Consider the following 22118-nt stretch of genomic DNA (forward strand, 5'->3'; position numbering starts at 1 on the left):
CAGGCCCATGGGTGCTGCCCTAGCTGCTCCTTCTGCCTTGATCTTCCCCTAGGTGTCCCCATGACCCCAGCCCTCTCCCAGTTAGTTCTTTGCTGGAGCATCATCTCACAAAGGCTAACCTGACCCCTCTGTTTTAAATTGTAGCACCACCACCATTCCTATGCCCCTCCCCAGAACTTGGAACCATCTGACATCCTGAGTGTCTAAGTGATCTGCTTATTGCCTGGCTGCTCCACTAGAAGGTACAACCCTGTTGGGGTTGGGATTTTTGTCTGTTTCACTGACCACTCACTGATGAGTGCCTAGAATAGCACCTGGCATGTAGTAAATACTCCAAAAATGTCTGTTGAATGAATAAAGATGAAGAAGGTGAAGCCTGCTGGCTCTTAGTGTTGACCAACTCAGTCGGCTTGAGCCCCAGATCAAACCACTTTCTAACAGCGCTCCTGCTCCCAGTTCTGCTGGCTCAGCCCCGGCTCTCAACTCCCATATCTGCTTTCTGCCCTTTCCCATTGCCTGGCTCAACTCTGTGTCTCCCCACCACCCCCACCATGACAACAGGGGCCATGCATATGGGCCTCAGATCAGCATTTCCCACAGCAGTGATCCACCTGCCTCACCCCAGCCTTTCCCACGGCAGTGATCAGCCTGTCTCCATAACAACCTTCCTTGATTCTGAGACTCTTAATGAGCACCCCAGTCCTTCACAGCCTCTCTTTCAGTCAAACCAATCCCAATATCTTTTTAAAACATCTTGTACCATCCGTTTGACCAATATAGATGATCCTGTAGCCACAGGAGAAGCCACCCTCAGGAGAAGGCTTGTCGGGCCAGGCAGGGTTTCTCTCAGTGCTGGGCCTGCCTGTGAGCCTCCAGAATAGGATATATCTGGCCCAAGGCGCCTCCCAACAGAATCACCACCATGCCAGAGCGAAGAAGAAGGGTCCATTTTTGAGGCTGCTCCCTAAAGTAAAGGAACATGTGTTCTCAGAATCATCAAGTGCTGGAGGACCCAAAAGAGAAGCTCAGTAGACACAGGCCCCATGCTTTCAAGGCAAAGCCTTCCAGGCTCACCGATGTTACCATCCAGAGCTGGCATCTCAACAGCCCTACACAGACACAGGATTTCTCAGAGCCATGGAGCACAACAGAAACACCAGCCATCTGTCTCTTGAAATTTTCAAGGAAGGGGTCCCGCATAGCTTGGAAGACACATTAAGGCAAGTTTTGTGCTTATACTATGTTGTGTGTGCAGAACGTTCGTGTCTTCCCTTGGATGATCCGAGTGTGAAACAGGCAGGTTCCCATCTACTGCCCCCCACTTGATCTCAGCCAGGGGTCCCAGCAGTTCTGGAAGCCCACAGGAGTGAGATAAGGCCTGCAAAACTGCTGAGGAGAGAGAGCAAATCCCAGCCGAGCAATGTTCCCAATCGCTCTGCGCCAAATTCAGTTGAAATGAGACACTTTTCAGAAACAATTTCTGGGTAAGTGGTGGAGAAAATAAGAACACTGTGAACACGTGGAGGAAAGAAAGGAGCAGCCACCCGAGAGCAGAGACGGCTCTTCGTCCGTCAGGCAGAGCGAGCTGGGACGAAGCACGTTCCTCACACTCCGTCACACAGAGGCATCGGCTGGGACAATGACTTGTGTGGGTTGTCATGACGATGAAATTGAAACTGGGATAAACAATAGCCACTCAGCCAGCAACCTAACCTCTGAGCTGACCTGTCATTTTGATTGCAGCCACCTGGGCCCCACATAGACATCAGGAGATGAACATCTCTCGGGGCAGGCTTTGATAACAGGTGGCTAAACAGGAGGCTGGAAATCAACGGAATCTTTTTGCTCCTCTGTAAGCCAAGCTAGGGAATTCAGCAGCATCCTCTATAAGGTCCCCAGAGCCTGTGGAGGGACAACAGAGCACATAAAGTGAATGCAATGGACCCAAAGACACACAGCATCTCAGCAGAAAAGGCTAGGAATTGCTACCCCATCCTAAATTCAAAATCCCTTGGAAATCATTGCCGGCTCACTGAGGGTAGCACTTCTAAAGCTCAACAGGGCTTCCTGGCATTCCTCACCAAATGGACCAAGGCAAAACTTAATTATTGTCTCTGTTAGAACTTGAAAATCCCTTTGCAGTTCTAAGGCAAATGCAAATGCAGTTTCTGTGGCCTCTGTGCCACCCTCCCTTCCTTCTCTGGTTGCCTCAGACACATCTGCAGAAGCTGAGCACCAGGAAAGAGAATAGAATATGCCCCAAAGGGCTCAACTTGACTTTAAAAAATGGTATTATTATTTATATTTAATAGCAGCTTCAGAGAAAGCAGCAGATCCTAGGGCATGGCAGAAATGTAAATGCTAACTGATTGTTATTCTTACAGAAACTTAAAATTCTAAAGTTTAATCATCCTCATTAGCATAATTTGGGCGACTTCAGTCCATAACCTTATCCTGGAGTTGATTATTTATGGCGCCCTGAACAGAAGTCGAAAATTAACTTTGATTTAATGTAACAATTCCATCCCCAATATAATTCATAATGCAGATACATTTGTCAAAAATAAATCAGGCTGCTCACCCAGCTCAGAACAGGAAACCAAGAAAGGAATAGAAAGAGAATCCCTAATCTTTTCTTTCTGTAGTTGTTCTGGCTCTCCCTTCCCCTGCTCAAGTCTGCGCTTGCTCAGGGACTAGCTTTGGAGAAGGCTGAGAGCTTCAGGGTGGAGAAAAATCTAGGGATCAGGCGAACAGGCCAGGAGGGAGTGGAGGTTCCCTCGGGATGAACATCTTGCATCTCCTGAGGGCTTTATCCAAGTAAGCAGCTTTCTAACAAGACAGGATGAAAAAGTCGTCCCAGGGAGCTCATCTGGTGGGAGGGTTGTGTGGAGAGCTTAATGTAACCCCTTGCATGTGTTTGAAGTTTTTTTTTTACAGTTTGCTTCCACCTGTAGTATTTCGTTTAATCCTCACCACTTTAGGTAGAGCAGCTGGGAACTGAGGCCTGAGGAAGTTAAGCAACTTGTGTCTGTCCCACAGCTTGTAAAAGGCAGTGTTGACCCTGAGATCCTGGTCTCCTGGCTCCTCAGGCAGTGCTCTCAGGCTGTCTGCATGTGGAAGGAAAGGTGCTTGGGTATGCAGCCTGTCTCCTGGCCCAGGGAAGCAGAGCCCTTATGGACTCCATCAAGGACTTGGGGTGACAATGGGAGATGATGCTCCCAGAGCAAACAGGAGCAATTGTCAAGACATTACCAGCTCACCAATTTCCAAGAGCTCAGAAGCCGCATTTATTGCTTCTACAGGAAACACTTAGAAAATATAAGTCCCAGGGCCGGGCAAGGTGGCTCATGCCTGTAATCCCAGCACTTTGGAAGGCCAAGGTGGGCGGATCACTTCGAGGTCAGGAGTTCGAGACCAGCCTGGCCAACATGGTGAAACCCCATCTCTACTAAAAATATAAAAATTAGCCGGGCATGGTGGCGTGAGCCTATAGTCCCAGCTACTTGGGAGGTTGGAACAGAAGAATCATTTGAACCAGGGAGGCAGAGGTTGCAGTGAGCCGAGATGGCACCACTGCACTCCAGCGTGGGCAACAAGAGCAAAATTCCGTCTGAAATATATGTCTGTGTGTGTGTGTGTGTGTGTGTGTGTGTGTGTGTGTATTCCCCACACACAGGGCAAAAAGAACCCTAGGAGACCTCTCCTAGATGATGGGTCAGAGTCATCCTAGGATTATGGTTAGACTTATAGACTTACCCCACTATGAATAGATTTGCCTCTCCAAGGTACCAAGTTCTCTTTACCAAGGAAGAAATCTCTTTCCATGGACAGTACCAAGGAGCCAGATGGGCACTTCTGTGGAGCTCTTCCTCCCTGCTAATTCTCTGTCTGGACTGCTGAAGCCACCCAGACGTGCCAAGTTTCAGTGGCAACAGGTTTGCCTGCCAGTAACCAACATTCTCTACCTCCTCCCCACAAGCACCTACAGGCTGACAATGCCAACTCTCCTTTTTCCATGCCAGGCAGAGCTGATGCTATCTCACAACGGGCAGCAGAACCCTGTGCCAACAGCCAGAGTCTGGCCCAGTGGCTGGCAGGATAGTGACCACATTCAGACTATGCCATTTGGCTCTTTGGCTTCTGCTCTGAAAAAAAAAAAAAAAAGAAACTGGCTGAGAAGAGGTAAAAGCTGTTGGCAAAATATAAAGTTTGCATTCTCTTGGTCTCAACTCAGCAGGGATAGTGATGGGTTGGCATGTCTTTTGTGTATATATGTGTGTATGTACACACATGCACATACGTGCATCCTCACACTCAATCACACGTTTTTAACAGCTGTAAAACTACGACAGAACCAGGACAAAAGGCTCATCGTGAAAGAGAAAGTACCCAGGGCCTTAGATAAAACTGTAACCAATCTTAGTTTGGGTCACCATGACATTAGAACAATGAATTGATTCATTCAATTAGAAGAATCAATTGGTTCATCTAATTCAAACAACCACCTGATCCCACTAATGAAAAAAAAAAAAAAAGTCAGTTGTTAAAGCCTTTGTTGACCAAACACTCAAGGAGTTGGCTGAACTGATGTTTTACCAACTAAAAGCTGGTGATGCTGTACAGACATGGCTTTTGGCTCACCCCTTCCTGGGTGTCACTTTACTGAAAGAAAGAATATGGCATTTTGGTCTCTTCTGATTCCGTTTCTAGGTAAGTGATATTAACTATAACAACAGCAATAACAATAATGGGTACATGTGTGCATGGGGATGTCTACTGTGAGCCAAGAACTCTGTTGTGTACTTCATATACTTTCAAATAATTCTCACAACAACCCCATGACATCAATGTTGTTATTATCCTCCTGACTTTAAATACGAGAAAACTGAGGTTGACAACAGTTAAATTACTTGCCCAAGGTCACACAGCTAGTCAGTGATACATCCAAAGCCCAGATCTGGGCCATTTTCCTCCTCTTTACACGTGTTCATATGTGTGCTGTTGTTTCCCCAACTAGAACGTAAGTTCCGTTACAGAAGGGACCTTGTCTATGTTGTTTGTTCTTGGATTCCGAGATTGAAAACAGTGCCAATACACAGGCACAGAATAGGCTCTCAATAAATAACTATCGAATGAATGAATTAGCCTCACCTCAACTGTGAGATGAAACCAAGCAGCTTCATATCCACCTCTGAAGTGAAGCCCCAACACAGATAGTATCTGAGGATGGGTATTGGGGTGTGGTCCTCCCAGAGAACAAGGATGGGGTGAGTCCATGCTCTCTGCTATTGGCAGGGACAGGAGGACAGACACTTCCCTGCCCCAGTCAATGCAGGTTTCCATCAGTCATCTGTCTCCGTGAAAGGCCCCTGTGCTGGGAACACCCTGTGCTTCTCGTCACCCGGTGTCATGGGATAGGCATCCATGCTCCATCTTGCCAGGCAGCTTTCACAGGTGGGCAGCGGATGGTATTGGTGTTCTGGCAGTCCAGCTGGACAAGTTTCTACCTGAACTTTGGCTCTGCCAGTGACTGGGTGGAGGAGCCAGAAAAAAAGGTCTGGAGAAAGGAAAGTGCCTTCTCATTTCTGCTTCCCAACCCCACAGGGCCGGGAGGAAGGGATGATGTGCTGAGGATAGTAGGAAGCACCACTGAGAACATACATTCTTTGAGCATTTGGGACCTTGGGTCTCCCATTCATCCTCTGGCTTTCAGATATACCTGCGAGAACTCACCTGGGACAGGCCTGCAGACGTGAAGCTCCTCTGATATTGCATCTGATCCGTCATGTTCAGAACTGCAATCCCTCCTGATGGGCAATGCCGTGAGAGTGGAGAAGTTCAGCAGTCCGAGGATTGTCTCTAGGGCGCAAGATGGAGCAAGCACCAATTCTCAACCTGGCCTCTCAGACAAATGTGTTGTTGCTACTGTTGTTTGCAAAGACCCTGATCCTATTTATAAGCCTTGTTCTTTGCTCCTCCTAGGGACATGAGAAACTGTACAAATAAGAAGGCAGGTTTAACCCTTTCCTTGTTGTGGATAGACACTTGCCAGAGACGTGTAGGAGTGAGTAGCTTGCAAGATTAATACCTCAGGCTTGCAAAATGCATTCTGTTTGCCAAAGCATTTTCTCATTTCAGCCTTATGACTGTGAGATAAGGGATATTGTTTTAAGTTCATATTACAGATGAGAAAACAAAGGCTGAGCCAAGGCCTCAAAGGTCATTCTAGGCCACCTTCCCTCTCCTTCTACCCAGGTTCCAGGCCCATGGAGAGCAGGAGAAGAGAAAGAGTCGTGTTTACAGGCCACCTGGATAGAGCACGGTTCCTTGGTGAAAGGTCACCTGTCCCTGAGCCTGCTCTGTGAGGGCTGGGCCAGGCAAAGCACTTGCAGTGGTGAATTTTACGTCAACTCTACTCAGCCACAAAGTGCTCAGATTTTTGGTCAATCATTATTCTGTGTGTCTGCGAGGGTGTTTCTCAAAGAGATTAACATTCGAACTGCTGGACTGAAGAAGGCACATGGCCCTCCCTAATCTAAGTGGCCCTTATCCAATCAGTTGAAGTCCTGAATAGAACAAAAATGTGGACCCTCCCAAAATTAGGAGGGAATTCTTCCAGCCTGTCTTCAAGCTGGGACATCAGTATTTTCTTCACTCGAACTGGAACATCAGCTTTTCCTCGTCTCGAGCCTGCTGGCTGCAGGTCTTGGGATTTGTTGACCCCCAAAATTGCATGAGCTAATTCCTTAGAATAAATCTCTTTCTTAATACATATATATACACATATCCCATTGGTTCTGTCTCTCTAGAGAGCGTTGACTAATACAGGGCCCCAGAGGCTCTGAGCGGGAGAGGAGCTGGGAAACCGGCTGAGCAGGCTGGCCTCCTCCCACCCCAGCACCAATAGAGAAAGGAAGTGTTTCCTGCTCTTCCACACATGCTCCTTTCTAGAAGCTGCCCTTCCTTCCCCAAAGCATTTCTTCAAAAATATTTACTGACACCCAGCACGTGCCCGGCTTTTGGAGTATGGGGGTATCAGTGAACGAAATAGACAAAAATCCTTGCCCTCATGGAACTCAGATTCCATTGCAAAGATAATAAGAACATTAGTCTATTATGAAGTGAGAAAGACTAAGAACAAACAGAAAGTAGATCAGCATTGGGTGCTTAGGTGCATTGGGGTGGGGGTCAGGGACAGTGTTGAAGGGAATTGAAGACAGGCCTCTGTAGGGAGGTGAGATTTGAGTGAAGATTTGAAGGAGGTGAGGGAATGAGCCAAGCAGGTATTTTGGTGAAGATTATCCCAGACCAAGGACACAGCCAGAGCAAAGGCTCTGAGAGGGGAGAAGCCTGGAACGGCAGAGGCCAGTGTGGCTGGTGCAGAGGGGGAGCAGAGGGAAGGGCAGAGCCCTAAGACATGGGGATGAGGTAGCCCGAGGCCTGAGGGGACACCCCGGGGGGCTTTTGCAGGGTTTCTGGCTGAGGAGTAGCACAATGTGATTTTGTTTTTTTGTTGTTGTTGTTTTGTTTTGTTTTGTTTTTTGAGACAAAGTCTCGCTCTGTCACCAAGGCTGGAGTGCAGTGGTGTGATCTCAATTCACTGCAAGCTCCGCCTCCCGGGTTCAAGTGATTCTCCTGCCTCAGCCTCCCGAGGAGCTGGGACTACAGGCGCGTGCCACCATGCCCGGCTAATGTTTTGTATTTTTACTAGACACAGGGTTTCACCATGTTAGCCAGGATGGTCTTGATCTCCTGACCTTGTGATCTGCCCATCTCAGCCTCCCCAAGTGTTGGGATTACAGGCGTGAGCCACCGCGCCTGGCCTGATTTAGGTTTTAAAAGGATCCCTCTGAAACGGAGCGTGGTGGTGCATGCCTGTGGTCCCAGCTACCCAGAAGGCTGAGGTAGGAGGATGACTTAAGCCCAGGGGTAGGAGGCTATAATGAGCCATGTTTGCACCACTGCACTCCAGCCTGGGCAACAGAGTGAGACCTCATCTCCATTTAAAAAAATAAACAATTTTTAAAATTAAAAAAAGAAAAAAAAGGATCCCTCTGGGAGCACGTGGAGAACACGTTGTAAAGCGGGCAAGAATAGAAGCAGGGAGGCCAGTTTGGAGGCTCTTATCAAAGTCCAGACCAGAGGGCATGGTGCCCCCACCCAAGGTGATGCCAGGGCTCAGACTATGGATGGAGTCAAGCAAAGATGGAGACGCCCCGGAGCTTCACAGGCAAGTTCCAGGGTTCTGGGTCCTTCTGCTCTCTGCCCAGGGAAGTGTCCTAAAGACACTTTCTTTGCTGGGACCCCAGGGGGAAATGCCTCCTTGCAGCTAGAAATAGTCTTCCTCTGGTGGGGGCTGGAAAGGATGATGAGAAGTACAGGTTCTAGCTCCTTCCCCAATATCTGGGTGAGCCATTAAGAGCTGACATCATACAAGTCCTAGAGCTGAAGCAGGGGCTCAACAGGAAAAGAACAATGGTCTCTCCCATGAGCGCAGTCGGTGGTGCACTGGCAAATCTTTAACAACTGGCTCTTTGGGAAAAACATGTGTATGTATGTGTGTAATTTTACAGGTCTAAAGAATGTGTGGCATATATCTTACAAAAAATAATAAAATATATACTATCCTTTATCATAAATTACGTAGAAACAACTGATTCTCACAGAATGCTTTAGCTGATCTTTGCAGAACCCCTCTACTTGCAGCCAGTCTATGATCGCAATTGACAAGCCAGTGTAATTCCCACAGGGATGTTGATTGACATTTTCATTTACATTAATGGGTTTAAAAAAAAAAAAAAGTGAAATGGGCCGGGCGCGGTGGCTCACACCTGTAATCCCAGCACTTTGGGAGGCCGAGGCGGGCAGGTCACAAGGTCAGGATTTTAAGACCAGCCTGACCGACATGGTGAAAACCCATTTCTACTAAAAATGAAAAAAAAAAAAAATTTAGCCTGGCATGGTGGCAGGTGCCTGTAATCCCAGCTACTCGGGAGGCTGAGGCAGAAGAATTGCTTGAACCCGGGAGGCAGAGGTTGCAGTGAGCCAAGATCATGCTATTGCACTCCAGACTGGGCAACAAGAGCAAAACTCTGTCTCAAAAAAAAAAAGAAAAAAAGTGAAATGACAAAACTATTTGTTGAAACTTCCCTTGTTCATCAACGATGTGAGTGACTTCACGGTGGCATCAGATACTAGTTTTCACTTACTGCAAGAATATTTCCTCATTTTTCATAGATGTGTAATAGTCACAGACACAGCACACTTTTAAGTTTAATCTGCATCATTAAGATATTCTCCATCGCTTTTTTTTTTTTTTTTTTTTTTTTTTTTTTTTTGAGATGGAGTCTCGCTCTGTCACCTAGGCTGGAATGCAGTGGTGCGATCTCGGCTCACTGCAACCTCCACCTCCCAGGTTCAAACAATTCTCCTGCCTCAGCCTCCTGAGTAGCTGGGATTACAGGCATGCACCACCAAGCCTGGCTAATTTTCATATTTTTGATAGAGACAGCATTTCGCCATGTTAGCAGGCTGGTCTCAAACTCCTGACCTCAGGTGATCCGCCCACCTCAGCCTCCCAAAGTGCTGAGATTACAGGTGTGAACCACCGTGCCCAGCTTCTCCATCGCTTTTTAAAGTCTGGATAAAGAACAGAACAATGAATGATTTAGAGTCTTTGTCAATTCCATGTTGTGAATATTCCTAGCCTGGCTCATTTCAAGCTGACATCATTGAGTGTGGCACTGGGAAGAGATGCTTGCTGGCATGGCATCATACAGCCTCTCCACCAGACAGATACCAGAGATGGAAATAATCTCGAACATAGATAATAAAATGCAGTAAAATAATCAGGAAGCAATAAGTTCTGAGTATTTATTACCTTGATGTTTAATATGACTTATTTAATTGTAGTTTATATAATGTAATTTCTAATAACGGCTATGTTTATCAACCAGCTCACAAAATCACTAAAGGTTTAATGCTCCACTCTCGTGAGCCCATAAATGCCAGCTCTAACACCACCCTGACTAGTATGGTGCTTTCATGGAAATTACCCATCTTCCTCACTCAGAGATCAGTAAGCTACCAAAAAATGGGGAAACTGAGGCCCAGAGGGGTGAGATGAGATGCCCAAGGCGCCCGGTAACTGCTGTCCTAGAGTAAGAGTGGCCTTAAGGTATGGGTATGGGGTGAGGGAGGGCGTGGTGAAAATCCAGGAGAGCCAGAGGAAGCAGCTTCATATGGGGGCAGTGAGGGTTGATGGGCATTCCTGGGTGTGAGGTGCACCCCATCCCAGGCCCACATCACCACCCTCGGTTTCCCACAGCCTGCCTGGGCCAGCCTCTCAGAACAGGATCTTGGTGGATCATTAGGGAGAAGCAGGCTCACCCAGGTTGCATAGGCTGTGGTTGATTAACAAATTAGCTGTAAATCACGCACCAATCAACGTAAATAACAAGTTTGTCCACAGGATGGAAAATCTGCCAGTGCCGCCTCCTCAGCTGGGCTTGTCAGAGTCAGCACAGGAGGATCCGGCCTCAGAGAGTCAGGTGGCCCCGCTGGCCCAGTGCCCTAGTGTTTCATTGTCCCTGAATTTAGGGGAAGGCCAACAGAGGGGTTGAGAGGCAGGGACTGGTAACCCAAAGATCACAGCTGCCCTTCCCATTCTGTACCTGCTCTCCCCAGAGCACCTTAAATCTCAGAGTCCTGTTCCAGCTCCCCAAGTTCCTTCTGTACCCACCAGTGCCTCCAAAGTACCCACTTGACCCTCTGGTCCCAGAAACGAGAGTTATGATAGTGATTTCAGGTCCTCGCCAGCCTCCCCAGGCCACGAGCATCCTGGGTGTAGAGGGAGGAGCAGCACATGGCCCTGAGCAGCCAGGGAGGGAGGCTGAGCAGTGGCCTTGAGTGTGATCACTCTGAATTTGGCCCACCCTTGAAGCCAAGAGCAGATCAGCCTCCTGGGATTCTGGATGCTGGAAGGGGTGAGGAAGGAGGGAAAGCATAGCCAGCAACTGGCCAGAGAGTGACCCACACGCTAGCTTCTGTGCCAGGAGGGTACTGTGTTACCTTGGACAAGTTAAAGAGTCTCTCTGAGTTTCCATTTTATGCATGTTAAAAAATGAGTTAGCAATACAACAAATCCTTGGCTTTCATAAGTTGAATATTCAACTATTTGGTTTTCACTATTTGGTGACATGCTGTTTGCCTGGGCAGTGCCCACTCACAGGCTCTGTTCAACAACTCCCCAGAAGCCCTTGGTCTGGCACCTTACCAGCCCGGATCAAAGCTCAGAAAGGAGGTTCTGATGTCTGCTTCTGCCCTCCTGGCCCTGGCACACTCCCCCCGAATTTCCTTCCCAGTAGGACTTGGAATCTGAGATGCTGTGGCAAAGCACCGGGATCTCTGTGAAGGAGTCTGCATGGCCTGAGGGGGCAGCTCTGCCCACAGCCCTGGTGCCAGGCTTTAATGATCCTGGGTGTTGGACACACTCGTGGGCCTGGGCATTCCACAGACTTAGGCTCAAATGCAGGTTCTGCCACACACAGGTTACATGAATGCAAAGAGATGACTTGACATTTCTGCCTCAGGTACTCTTTTGACCCTTTCCAGAAAGAAGACCTGAAGGGCCGCAGGGCTGATGGCCTGGGACAAAGGACAGGGACTCCTCCCTCCCCGCTTTCCCCCATGGGCCTCCCGCTTAAATTCCCCAGCCCCTCTTGACAGCTCAGCGTGAGCTCCTCAGCCCCAGAAAGGAGCTGAAATTAGGCTCCGATCAGCCTAGGGGCAACCAGGGAAGACAGAGCTGTGGGAGGTGAGTGGCAGCACAGGAGAAACGGGGAGAAGGCAGATAAAGAGGGGTGGAGACAGAGCAGGAAGGTGGGAGCGGGGAGCGCTGACACAGCACTCACTGCAGATTCCTGCCGTAAATCACTCTCAGGGCAGCCTGGGAGCCCTCACAGCAGGAGGGGGAAGGTTCCAATCCCAGATTCTAAGTCCAGAACGTCACCCTGGAGGGCTAAGGAACTCTGGACATCCCTTTGCTCATGCTGGAGGCCTGTTTACCCCACTGCAAAATAGGGAGCACTATCCCCTGCTCTTGGGCCCTGGGCAGAGACCAATTATGTCTCAATGCCGAGGCATTGATGTCCCCATGCAGAGGTGCATGGATTAGGAATAGGATCATTATTAAGTAATTATCGTTCCTAACGGTTTTAACAACAACAAAAAAAATCACACAGAGCCAGGAACATGCCTGCTCTGGGGCGTGGTGTAATAACTCACATTTATGTGGTGCCTCGCAGCATGAAAACCACGGTCGTATATTTTTCTCATTTGATTCCCATAACGCAGCAGTGCAGGTAAGGCAAAGATTTTTCTCCGTGTTTGTTTTACAAACCAGGAATTTCAGGTTCAAAGAGTAAAGAGTTCAAAGAGTTCAAAGATTATGGCCCCTGCTCCCAGGGCCATAGAACCAGCTAGTGGGAAGGAGCAGGAACCTGAGATCAAGTCTTGTGATTCTAGACACTACCTGTTCCCTTCCCATTACCCTTTCCTGAAGGGCCTGGGAATGGAGCTGAATCCTAGGAAGGTGACATCATAGGACTTTGGGGTCCAGGTTTGGCTCCCAATGTATGACCTCAGAACCTCCTCAGTATAATGGAGATCGTGCCACATTCAATGCTCAGCTCCTGAAGTTGCTGGGTGCATTCGAGGACATTGTGGATTCAAAGGGCTTAGCTAAGGTCCTAGTGGTGAAAAAGTGCTCAGTAAACATTAGCAATTGTTACCATCATTCCTGAGGTCCAAGGGAAAAGGGGTTGCCCGCTGGCTTGCTGGCCACTCTGGAGGCCAAGAGGTGACAGTGATGAACTCCCAGCTCTCGCCCCATTTGAGGAGCCTGGGAAGTGATTCCCATGGCCACTCTCCTTTTCCCCAGCCCACGGCAGCTGGCCCCACAGAGTGTTCATGGAGGACCCCACAGATGATGGCCCCGGGCCCTGGGGAGGAACGAGGCTCTGCTGTGATCTTGGGTGGAACTGACCTGAGCCCAAGGCAGGTGCAGGACAGGGAACTTGCTTCTCACCAGAGCCTTGATTTGGGAGGAAGCTTGGGGGCAGGGCAAAGAGCGTGACCTGAAAATTGGCTGTGCCTCAGCGTCCTCAACTGTAAAAGCAGCTGATAATGGCTGGAGTGGGGAGGGGCTGCGGCAGTCTGGGTGTGGTGTTCCCTCTGTTTCTCCCTGTGGAGGCCAGAACAAGCCCCGGGATGCCAGAGCTACCCAAAGCCCGGCTTCTCTCCTTCCTGTGAACATCCCTGGGATGGGACCCCTCATTGGACAGGGCTGATTGAGTGGGAGTGGGAGTCAACAGGAGCACTTGAAGGCCTCTCCCACTTTCCCAGAGCGTGAAGCTGCTGCGGCCTTCCCGGCTGACCACCCCACCTGCCACTCCGAGCCCTCAGAGACGGCCCTGCTCCCCGCCATGGCGGCCTGAACACCTGACCTTCCGACGCGCCATTGCCTGGTCCCGCAGCCCTGCCCCAGGGCTCCCTTGGCCCCTACGCTGCAGCAGGGCTCCCACAGCCCCTCAAAAGCAGGCATCAGCGCACACGGCCTCCTCCCACGTCCCCACCCCACGCCGGGCACCAGTCAGGTGACGTGCTCTGAGGCTCTGAGGGCTCCCGTTAAGTGGTATGATTTAACCTGGGTTCTGTGTTTTGATTTTGCCCAGCTGCGTCTGTGTGCATTTAGATTAATCCTGTTAGCTGCTGGGAGTGGGGTTACCTGCTGTTTATCAAGAGTGCTTGTACAATTCCCGCTTGAAATGCAGCCACCTTCCCTGGGCAGAGAAGCTCCAGTTTCCTTCATCCCACAACAGCCTCCGGGAGAGGTAGGGCGTCCACAGAAAGGGCTGCCTGGTTACTCACACTGGCTTTGCAGGCAACGACGTGGAGTCTGCAAGCCCCTAGACCCGTACCCCAACCTGTATGCCCTCCCCATCCACAGTACCTACCTAAGTCTCCACTTTTATCACAAGGCCTTTGATCTGCTGCATCTCGGAGTCCAAAAGGCTCGGGATCATGGGTGTGGCTGCTCTAAGGCCAGTGGGAGGCAGGGGTGCCCTGACCTTTCCCTTGCTTGAGTCATGTAGGTACCAGGTTTGGATGAAGGAAAGTTACAGTCCTGGCCTGTCGCTGTCAGAGGTGGGACCTCAGGCGTGTTCCTCGACTCAATTTTCTCACCTGTAAGGTGAGAGGAATGCCACCAGGCCTACATATGCAGAAGTTTGTCCTAAAGGCGAAAAGAAGTCATTTGTTGACAGCACTTTTCCAGCCCTGCTCGGTTATCAGGCGTGAGGCAACAAGGATGACCTGGTGGGCACACGGTTGGAGCAGGGTCCCGTCCTATCTCTGTTCACAACGTGTCCTTTAGAAACTCACCAATGCACACAGCCTCTCTGTTTCTTCATCTGTGAAATGGGAACAGTAATGCTGCTCAACTACCCACAGTTGAAGTGACGACCAAGGCCGGCTAAGATGCACGCTCACCGTGTGCTTTCAACACAACTTCCACTTTCACACCGCGCAACACGGTGAGGGAGAAACTGCCACCTTCATACCATTGATATGGAGACCAAGGCCAGAGAGGTAGCAACCACCCAGGTCCAGACCTGGCTCTGCCCCTCCAATCCTGTATTCCTGGGAGACACGGAGTGGGTCGAGTGCTGTTCATCTCCATGGGATCGTGTGGGTGGTCTGGGAGGCGGGTGGGGCACCTGCCTAGCCATGATCAGAACCCCCCATCCCAACACTGATGTGCCCTTTCCTGCTGGGCTGTGAGTGCTGCCAGAGGACACTGGTGCAGCCTCCTCTCTCCCACCCCACCCGGGGTACACCCAAGCAGTGCCTATTCCTCTAGAAGGCATTCCTCCAGGTTCCATCCATCTTCCCACTTGGGAAATCCTTCCTAAGCAAGGTCATGCATCCTCATAGTGTCCCCTGCACCTGTGTGCTGAGATTCCCCAGACTCTATCTCCACCCACACCTTGGCCACTTCTCTCACAGCCTCAGATGTTTTTTTTTTTCCAAGATGGGGGTCTTAGAAAAAAACCTAGGCTGGTCTTGCACTCCTAAGCTAAGTGATCCTCCTGTCTCAGCCTCCTGAGTAGCTGGGACTACAGGTGTGCATCATCACGTTTTTTATAGGTTTATTTCTCTTTCTCTCTTTTTTAACAGCTTTGTTGAGATATAATTTACATACCATACAATTCACGCTTTTAAATTATACAATTCAATGGTTGTTAGTATATTCTCAAATATGTGCAACCATAACCAGAGCCGATTTTAGAACATTTTCATTATCTCAAAAAGAAACCCTCTACCATTTAGGTATTACTCCTCAATTACTCCTCAATTCCCCTACCCCACACCGTAGCCCCCAACCCTAAGCAAACACCACTCTACTTTCTCTCTCTACAGATTTATTCTGGACTTTCATATAAATTGAATTATGTAATAAGTGGAATACGTTTTAAATCTTGTTTTTTAAATTTTATTATTTATTTTTATTTATTTAGAGATGGGGCTGTGCTATATTGCCTAGGCTGGAGTACAGTGGCTACTCACAGCCCACTGTAGCACACTGTGGCCTTGAACTCCTGGGATCAAGTGATCCTTCCACCTCAGCCTCCAGAGTAGCTGGGACCACAGGCACGTGCTACTGCACCCAGCAACTTATCATCATGTTTTCAAGGTTAATTCATGTTGTAGCATGTGTCAGCGCTTCATTCTTTCTATGGCTGAATAATATTCCATTGTATGGATAGACCATATTTTGTTTCTCCATTCATTAGTTGATGAATATTCGGGTTGTTTCTTATTTTCGGCTATTATCAGTAATGCTGCTCTGAACATTTTTGTACAAGTTTTGCGTGGATGTATGTTTTCAATTCTCTTGAGTATCAGCCTAGGAATGGAATTTCTGGGTCATATGGTGACTCTCTGTTTAGCCATTTGAGGAACTGCCAGGCTGTGTTGCAGCGTGGCTGCCCCATTTTACACTCCCACACAACCGTGTATGAGGGCTCCGGTTTCCCCACAGCCTCGCGCTGGCTATTGTCTGTCTTTGGTTATCCCCGTCTTACCGGGTGTGAAGTGGCATCTCCTTGTGGTTTTGATTTGTGTTCCCCTGATGCCTGATGATGTGCAGCATCTTTTCATTTGCTTTTTGGTCATTCATATGCCTTCCATGGAGAAATGTATATTCAGATCCTTTGCCCATATTCTAATTGAGTTTTTGGTCTTTTTTATTATTGAGTTGTAAGTGTTCTTTACATATTCTAGATACAAGTCCCACAGCTCAGATTTGAATACCTAACTGAGCCCAGCCTTATGGTTCAGAGGGAAGAGAATGACTTGGAATTAGACTGAATTGGATTCAGATTCCCACTCAGACATTTAGTAATGGAGAATGTGCTATTTAACTCACTTGCAGGATAGAGGTAATTACACCTGTGAAATAGTACATTCAAGGCTCCGTGTCTTTACCTGTGTGAGGCATGGAGCTTGGAGTTGTTCAACCTTCCCATTGAGATAGGTAAAGAACTGTTATTATTCATGTTTACAAGTGAGGCAACTGAGACACAAGGAATTCGCTGTGGATCACGGAATCCTAAGTGGCAGAACTGGAACTTGAACCCACATCTGTGGAACTCCAGTGCCAAGAGCCAAGGTAGGCAACGAATGTGTGTTAAATAAATGAATGAATACCTTCACTGATGGGGATCTCACTATCTCACAAAGCAGTCTGCTCTGCTGTTGGATTCTACTATTTACTACAAAAAATCTCACTGTTGTTGAGCAAAAACCACCCATCTCCCATCATAACTCCTTCCCATTGGCCCTGGTTCTGCCCTGCAGAGAATCCCTGATGCCTAGGGGCCAGGGTCAATGCCGCTGACTCCAACTCTAGTATACAGAAGTCCTCTCCCATCCCCCACTCATACACACAGGCAGAGCCCCAGCCCTGGCTCATCTGACCCCCGGATGAGGCTGGGAGCACCCACCTCCTGCAGGTCTATTCAGGCTCTCCCACTGGATGCAGAGAGAACCAGCTCCCCTCTCCAGGGACCAGGGACTGAGGCTTCCCACTGGGAGATGAGGCCCTTGTCAACAGTGAGTGGGACCCATGGGTACTGGCTTTGTGACCTCATCAGTGTCAGGTGATATTATGGCAGGAGCAGGACCTAGGTGAGAGCTAAAGGAGCCTGTGGCTGGCTGAAGGGAGAGGGAATGCACAGGGGACTCGCTTGTTCCAGCCATCTGAGCAATCTCATGCTTGGTTAGCTCTGCAAGTGACACTACTTCGGAGCTGACCCGTCATGGCCCCATAGCTGACCTGACCACAGTATCTGAGACTCCAATTCCGGGCTGTGAGGCCTGAACAGCCTTGGAGAGCACTGGGGAGAAGGAGCACGTTACCGTATGAGCCTCCGCTACCCCCACTGAGACAGGAGTGAGCACTGAGTCCCGGCCAACCCCTGCAGACAGCTAGGGCTTCACCTCTGTCTCCAGGAAGTGTCATCTCTGGGTCCCTGCACCATGGCCTGCACTTGAGAATTCAGGCTGGATAGGACAAGCTAGGACTGCCCTCTCCAGCCTCCAGGACTGAGACCTTAGCATTCCAGAGCCAAGACCCCCAGCTGTGTTTTGGAAGCAGAGGGAATTCAACCTGACACATGGAGGATCAAGGGCCATCAGTTCAAGCAGTGCCTGCAAGTCAGTGTTACATTGGAGAGACTTCAGAGCCTGGTTTGCTGTCAGGACAACCTGAGCTTAAATCCTGTCTCTACAAGTTACTTCACTGCCCTGGCCCCAACTTATTTGTCTGTAAAATGAGGACACTGATGCTGACCTTGCTCATCAGGTTGTTACAAGAATTAAATGAGGCCGGGCACAGTGGCTCATGCCTGTAATCCCAACACTTTGGGAGGCTGAGGTGGGTGGTCAGGAGATTGAGACCATCCTGGCCAACATGGTGAAACCCATCTCTACTAAAACTACAGAAATTAGCCAGACACAGTCATGTGCGCCTGTAGTCCCAGCTACTCAGGAGGCCGAGGCAGGAGAATTGCTTGAACCTGGGAGGTGGAGGTTGCAGTGAGCCGAGATCGCACCACTGCACTCCAGCCTGGCGACAGAGTAAGACTCCATCAAAAAAAAAAAAAAAAAAAAAAAAAAGCATTAAATGAGTTATTCAAGCCTATCCCAAAAGGTTAAATGATTCTGTGACGTTCTTAAAATGACAAAATTATAGAAATAGAGATTCATGGTTGCCAGGGGTCAGAAGAAAAGGAAAAGGGGAAGTGCCTATGAAGGGACAACAGGATCTCTACTTGTGGTGACGGAACAGTCTGTATCTTGACTGTGTCAACGTCAATTTCCTGGTCATGATCTTATACTATAGTTTTGCAAGATGTTAATATTGGGGGAAACTAGGCAAAGGGCGCACTGGATCTCTATTATTTCTTACAACTGCATGTGAATCTACGATGATCTCAAAATAAGTTTCATTTTTTAAAAAAACAGAGTTCTTTAAATAATGTTGGGTGCAAGGAAGCATCTGTAACATTAGCTATTCTTTTTTTTTTTTTTTTGAGATGGAGTCTAGCTCTGTTGCCCAGGTTGGAGTACAGTGGCACACAGTCTGTACTCACTGCAAGCTCCACCTCCCGGGTCACGCCATTCTCCTGCCTCAGCCTCCCGAGTAGCTGGGACTACAGGTGCCCACCACCACATCCGGCTAATTTTTTGTATTTTTTTACTAGAGACAGGGTTTCACCGTGTTAGCCAGGATGGTCTCGATCTCCTGACCTCGTGATCCACCCGCCTCGGCCTCCCAAAGTGCTGGGATTACAGGCGTGAGCCACCACGCCCGGCCACATTAGCTATTCTTGCTCCCCATCCCTGGGTTCCTCTGTGAGGTGGCGTGACCTAGGAACCTGCATCCTGTGAAACCCTCACGACATCGGGGGAGGGGCTGGAGAGAAGAGCCTGATCATATGTTTAGCAGCTTTTATTTCTGTGCCTGCCTTGAGTGCTTAATAAATGCAGGAGGGAGGGAAGGAGTGAATGAGTGAGAGAATGAATGAATGAATGTTACAACAAGTGAACTCTCCATCTCTCAGGAAATGAAATGGCCTTAAAGCAAGAGGCACTTGGGATGGATGCAGGAACCATCTTGCAACCCTAGATTGGCCAGCCCAGCCCCTGCTTTGCCTCGTCCACCCCGGCTGCATTCCTTGTCGGGGGCAGGCTGTGTGCCTTCAAGGACAGCAAAGTGACGCACTTTAATTAGTGCAAGAGTAAATTACATTGGACGAAGAGAGTCCCGACTTCTCCCGATGGCGTGGGGAAAATAGAAGCCTAGCATTTTCAATTTAAGGTTTAGTTAGATAATGCCTATTGGTGCCAGTAGATTACAGAGTGGATATTAAATCCTGCAGGATTTGGAATCCGAGAATTCAAGACGAATCCACAAGTAGGGGAAGCAGCCGGAAGGGGCTGGCCCGCTGTCCTCAGCTAGCGAGAGCACCTCTCTGGGAAGCAGCAGCCCACACAGGACCAGAGTGCCCACAGCGGCTTCAGAGGGGTAGGTGAGGGCTGAAATTCTAGAGGCTGGAACTACTTTCCTGCCTGGCTCCCTGAACCAAGGTTTCCTGTGTTATGAATGGGAAGACTAACACCCAAAGGCACCACAGGTTTTGGCAGTCAGAATAGAAACCCACACTTCAGTCTCATCCAACCCTTCCCTCCCTTCTCCATCCAGTCAACTCTTATGCTACCTTCAAAACAGCTCAAGAATCTCCTCCTCCAGGAAGCCCTTTCTAACTACCCACTTGGATTCCTCTGTGAGCCCGGGGGATTCCAGGCTTCCTCTGGCATTGAACTCACCAATGATGATTATAATCACAGACATACCTCTCTTCCTATCCCCTCACTCTTTTGAAAGGTGTGACCATGACCTGCTCTCTCACACCATTGCTCCCAGGCACAAAGGGGCACCCAAGAAACATGTGCTGCACAGATGGGGTTTCCATCGTGTTTGTGTTTGTTTCCCAACAGTTGATGCATTCTGAACATGTGATACATTCACAGCCTTCAAGACTCAAGAGGTACAAAGGGGTCCATGGGAAAAGTCTCCCTCTCACCCTGCCTCGCAGCTCTCCAGCTCCTTCCTAGGAGCAGCCAGTCCCTTGTCCCTTGTACACCCATCCAGGAGGCTTTATCCTCATGCAAGCAAATGTGGATGTGCATTTCTTCCTTTCTCAAGAAAATAGCGGCTATGTCACACATTATTCACACACACAAGATAGCACGTCGCTATCTTCACTCCACAACCTTTCTTAGAGACTTCTTTTTCGCTACATGGAGGAGGTCTTTGTGTTCCCAGGCATCTCTGAGCCACGCCCTGCTACTGCGGGAGTGGGAGGCCGCGGGGCAGGGGGCTGGAAGGATGGGCTCCCAAGTCCTGCTTTTCCATCAGGATGTGCAGTGTTGATTGGCATCTTAAGGTGCCTCTGTGGCATACCTGGACCAGCAGGCTAGGAGCAGCCAAAATAAGTAGCCTCAGAAGTGTGGACACAGGGCCTGGGAGCCTTGGCCCAAGCCCACAGGACAACTATAAGCCCCATCAGACTTCCCAGAGGGCAGGATAACGTTTCTGGCAGGCCCAGCTCGAAGGCTCAGGCTCAGTGGAGGAAGCTAGAGAAGCTTATTAGTTTAAGCAGGATAAAATGTGTAAATTAATTACCCCAGCCACCCATGCGTGTAGCGGCCGGTCTGCACTGGGAGGAGAAGCATTAGCCTCCACGCCTCCTGCGGTCTGGCTTTCCTGCCAGACGCAGCCCAGAGGACCCATGGCTGCATGGCCACCAGGGAAGGAGGGACCCAGGAACCAGAGCCAGGTGGCCTCGAGGAGCTAAGCAGGCCCTCCCTGAAACGCCAGGGATTAGATTCTGCCATCACCACCAGCAACAAAAGCAGCAGTCAGAGAAGAAGGGCCTGAGGCAGGGAAAGGACCCTCTGTCCTGCTCTCCACCGTGCATCGGGCACCAATTTATCAAGTGATGATGCACCAGGCACTGTGGCGACACTTACTTGCCCCCTCTCACTTGATCCTCCTACAAACCCATACGGTCACTATGATTAACCCTATTCGGCAGATGAGAAAACTGAGGGTAAGGAAGTGTAAGTAGCTTCTTCTATTGACCCAGCCAAGTCAGGATTGAGGTACAGAGTGGCACATTGCCTCCCTCAGAGGGGCACAGACAGAGGATTATCTCTGGGACTGTGTCACCCCCCAAGAGTATTCCCTGCTTCCACACCCACCTCATGGCGGATCCCTCCCCCTCAGCCCATGGCAGCCGTGCTGCAGCCTCCCTCTCTGGCATTAGCGCTCCTGCAACCGGGACCTACTCTCTAACTCCCCTCCTCCACCCACTGGCCCTCAGCTCTCAACCGTTTCCTAAACCCCTGCATCCCCTGAACAACCTGCTTATGTCTTTGCTTGCTCCTGCACCTGCAATGCCACCAGCATCTCCACCTGCCACAGTTGGTCCCATCAACAATGTCTCAAGTCACCGGCATAGCGCACCTGGGCCTCTACTCTTGCTTCACCTCGGTTCATTCCTGAGTCCTCTTCTTAGAGCACTGATCTGATTACTCACTGTCCCATGGGGGTGGCCCTGTGTTTACAGTAAAGCTCAGCCCCTATGTAGTCCGGCATGATCCAGCCCTGCCTTTCTCACACACGCAAAACTCACTGTCCAAGTCAGATCCCTCTGGTCCCCCCAGATCTTCTCAACCCACTCTCAGCACAGCTGACCCCTCCTCAGGGGACACGCCTCCTCATCACCCTGTTTTGGGCCCTGCACACTCCGATCACCTTCTGGATCAGCTCACAGGCCCAGTCTTGCGAATTCATGGAGAGCGGCAGCTTGTGTCTCCTGTATCTTGTGCTTAGATCTTCATCCAACACAAAGATCTGAATGAATGCAGGCCTCCCCCAAGCCACACCTCCATTCCTGCTCCTCATCAGATATCTGTGCTCCTCTCTC

At 49.5% G+C, this 22118-nt stretch overlaps 1 long non-coding RNA gene across 1 annotated transcript; it reads right to left on the reverse strand.

Moving 5' to 3' along the window:
• Positions 1-565: 565 nt before the first annotated feature.
• On the reverse strand, positions 566-17137 carry LOC126936594 (uncharacterized). The gene is made up of 4 exons (XR_007719449.1): positions 17067-17137; positions 14016-14293; positions 5734-5859; positions 566-1902 (listed from the first exon to the last, which is right to left on the reverse strand). It is a non-coding gene; the product is annotated as an uncharacterized LOC126936594 (long non-coding RNA).
• Between the last annotated feature and the right edge of the window lie 4981 nt (positions 17138-22118).

This window comes from Macaca thibetana, chromosome 14, assembly GCF_024542745.1.
Source record: "Macaca thibetana thibetana isolate TM-01 chromosome 14, ASM2454274v1, whole genome shotgun sequence".
Taxonomy (NCBI): domain Eukaryota; kingdom Metazoa; phylum Chordata; class Mammalia; order Primates; family Cercopithecidae; genus Macaca; species Macaca thibetana.